Source organism: Alternaria triticimaculans (genome assembly GCF_023758025.1).
Source record: "Alternaria triticimaculans strain BMP 0046 chromosome Unknown scaffold_134, whole genome shotgun sequence".
Lineage (NCBI taxonomy): Eukaryota > Fungi > Ascomycota > Dothideomycetes > Pleosporales > Pleosporaceae > Alternaria > Alternaria triticimaculans.
The window spans coordinates 1-799 of record NW_026056091.1 but is presented as its reverse complement, the minus strand read 5'-3'; the positions used below and the strand labels follow the sequence as shown (position 1 = coordinate 799).

The following is a 799-nucleotide window of genomic DNA, read 5'->3' as shown; positions in this document are numbered from 1 at the left end:
TTGTAAAGGCAAATGAGAAGCCTTTAAAATGAATCGAACATTTATCAGAATATTAACAGTATTCCGCTCTACCATTGAGCTATAAAGGCTATTAAAGAATGTTATAAAGATATCTAGTCCCCCCCGCAAGCTTACGGTTACTTTTTTTTTTTACAGGGTAATTTATAAATATCCGAACAAAAATTAGAGAGGAAGTAACTATTTCCTTTAAATTAATCTGAAAAATTTTGTATAGGTGAGTTCAAATACTACATTGTTTTTTATTTATTTTATCCTCCCCCGCAAGCTTGCGGGGGAGGATAAAAGAGTTTGTTTTATAAAAATATAATACGGATAGGTGTAACCTAGGGATGTGAAGGAGTTGAACCTTAAATTTATGATCTGCAATCAAAATGCATAGCCCTATGCAACACACCCCTTTTTTTTGTAGATATACAATTGTAATTATCCACCTTTATAAATCAATATATACTGGGACATATTAAACTATCTGGTAAGGTAATTACTTTTGATATCATGTTAATAATACAAAACAATTATATTACTAACAATCTAGAGTTAAAGGGTTACACAGTTCTTATACATATACAGGTAGTATCGCCACAAAAGACTTTACCCTTACAATTTGCCCCATTACAAATAGAACAAGGAATATCCGAAATTACGTCTAAAAAAATAAGGTAATATACCTTTAATGTAATTCTAATGCATCTTTAATATATGAACAAGATAACACTACAAAAACTTGTGATTGTATAAATGCAATACCTAGTTCTAATCCAGAGAATGCAATTATAAA

General features: G+C 29.9%; 1 non-coding gene across 1 annotated transcript; it reads right to left on the bottom strand.

Moving 5' to 3' along the window:
• Window positions 1–18: 18 nt before the first annotated feature.
• Window positions 19–89, bottom strand: J4E78_011088. The gene has a single exon. It is a non-coding gene; the product is annotated as a tRNA-Asn (tRNA).
• Between the last annotated feature and the right edge of the window lie 710 nt (window positions 90–799).